Source organism: Triticum urartu, chromosome 3A (assembly GCF_056163025.1).
Source record: "Triticum urartu cultivar PI428250 chromosome 3A, HENAU_Tu73, whole genome shotgun sequence".
Lineage (NCBI taxonomy): Eukaryota > Viridiplantae > Streptophyta > Magnoliopsida > Poales > Poaceae > Triticum > Triticum urartu.
Genome location: NC_141875.1, coordinates 337,102,404 through 337,105,229, shown reverse-complemented (window position 1 = coordinate 337,105,229; position 2,826 = coordinate 337,102,404).

Genomic DNA, 2,826 nt, shown 5'->3' with positions numbered 1-2,826 from the left:
ATACTCTTCATTTTGAAGTGGTCTTAGTTGTCCGATATCTTGTACTTCTTGGAGTGGTCTCATCAGTCGAATCTTTGTGTGGTCAAAAGGGGAAAAGGGATATGGTCTCACTAAAGGGAATTTTTGAATAAGCTCAGAAGAGAAGAGAGGTAAAAGATCTTTTTGAAAGGGAAAGTTGTAGAGAAAAATCTTTGCTATGGGCTTGCCAGTTTCTAGGGCCACGTCCTACAGGCAACATGTGCTCTGATACCATCTTATAGCGACCCGACCCGAATGGATCAAGTCTCTGTGCTTACGTGTCATCCCTGGATCGGTATGCTGACACACACAGTACTCGAAGGATTTATAACAGAGGTAAATCACATGTATAAAGTAACGTAAATACTATTACCTCAATCCATATAGCGGAAGCAACAAGGTTGTGGTTTCCCATCAACACCAACGGCAAAGTTGAGTGTAGAAATCGTAACCCTAACGTATCACTTACTCGTCGTAAGAAACCTGCAACATAAGACGTTGCAGCCCGAAACGGGTCAGTACATTGAATGTACTGGCAAATTCACACCATAGAGAAAATGATGAACAATGGCTATCACTATATGCATATATGGCTGGTGGAAAAGCTCTATGGTTATAAGGTTTTTGCGTAAAGCCAATTTTTCCCTACTGCCAAGGAATAAGTTTATTTAACTATCATGGTGCTTGTTAAACATTGAGAATGGGTGACAGCATTCTCAATCCCAATTAAAAATAATTAAAACCCAACAACATTAATTAGAAGTAACATGATGAGATTCACAATGATATTCAAGTACTAGATACTCAAGTTGTCCATAACCGGGGACACGGCTAATCATGATTAGTTTGTACACTCTGCAGAGGTTTGCACACTTTTCCCCACATGACTCGGTCGCCTCCGTTTGTTTTCTCGCACTACATGGTGTTTGAGAAACGGATGACCGAGACATAGTCTTTCAGAAGCACTAGCACCTTACATGTGGGGTAGACCGGTACACCTACATCCCCTACATCTGCTAGTCCACCCCGTAAGAGTTCGCACGACTTAGTCAACTATGCCAGAGCCCATAGTAGCATGTGGCTGCACACGGAAGTTTCTAGCATGAATTATCTTATGATCCCTTTGAGCCTGGGTGGCGGTCCGAAAAAAAAACAGGCAAGTCCTGATAGACATCAGGTGCCTCAATCCACCCAGATGTGTGTTTAAGTTGCCACCTTAGATAAACCATTAAAATTATCAACTCACATCTGTCATGGATATCACTCACCCAATCCACGTCTACTAGCATAGCATGGCATAATAAGCAAACGTAGAAGTAACTCCCAAGGTTTCATAAAGAAAACAGGTGATAGGTACTACCTCATCTACTTCCCAACCCACAATTTAATTAGATCCTAGTCATGCAATGTGTGAGGATTGATCTAATGCAATAAAACTGGGTTGTAGAAAAGGTATGATCAAAGTGTGAACTTGCCTGCAATGTTGATGAAGATGATTCGCACTCAAAAATCTTGATAGATCTACTCGTCACACTCCGGTCAATCTATCGTAAGCAAACAATAGTAACCACACAATAAGTACTCATCTAATGCACAAGTAAAACTCGAACGAGAGAACGAACCAGAAAGTTCAACTTAAGAACTCCGGTTGCAAAGAAAGAAAGAACCGAACAAACGACGGAAAACGGCGGAAAAACAACTCGGTTCTAGCAAGTTGAAACTAGGTCAAATTTTACTGTGGCAAAAACTTGTTCAAGTTGATTAGACGGAACGGCGGTTTCGAGACGGAACTCCAGGCGCTTGAATCACCTCATTCCAATAAACGGGCGAGAAGATAAACTAGAACGAAGATCGGATCTGAGATCGCGATCGCGGAATAAATCCGACGAGAAAGAAAACGAAGAACAGTTAAACGAACGGACGTTCGTTAACCTAGAAGAATTGGTGATCACGTTCGTTGAAACGGACGGTCCAAAATAAGAACGAAAACCGATCTAGAAAACCGGAACGGTTTGGCGAAGAATCAGAGAGAAAACGAATCGGTAGAGAAGAAAAGAACCGGAACGGTTTATAAGAAAAACCGAACCGAGGGAAAGAAGAGACGCGGCGCGGTACCTCCGGCGAACGGCTCCGACGGCGGCGTTGGGCGGCGGTGGCGGTGCACAAGGCGGCGGCGGCGGTGACGCAGGGCGGCGGCGGCGCGGCAAGGTGCGGCGGCGGCGGTGACGCAGGGCGCGGGCGGCGGCTTAGGGCGGCGGCGGGTGAGGCGCGGCACGGGTGAGAGGCGCGGGGTGGGGCGCGGCTTGGAGAGGAGAGAGGGGCTTGGAATTTTGTGTGGGGAGAGGGGGGGTGTGGGGGTATTTATATTGGGGAGGGGTGAGGAGACTTGGGGTAGGGGACAAGAAATAGACTAGGAATAGGAAAGAATAAACGGAGTAGGACTAAAGAAAACGAAACAAGGAAAGGGGGGGGCTAACCCTTAGTCCAACCGGACTAGAGGCGAGGCAAGAGGCGGCGGCCGGCTGGCCTTGCGCTGGCGCGCGCCTGGGCGCAGGGGCACAGCGGCTGGGGCGGTGGCTGGCTGGGCCTTAGGCCCGGCTGGCCTTTGCTCAGTTTTTTTTTCTTTTTTTTAACTGATTCCGCGCGCAGAAAAAAAACGAAAAAGAAAACTAAACGGGCTCCAAAATTCTAAAAGTAAATTTTCCCCGACTCCTAAAAATGAGTCGAACAAAATAAACTTTTCTCCGGACCTAAAATAAAATTTTCAAAAACGCGCATTTTTCCCTATCCAAATAAAATGCAAATAAA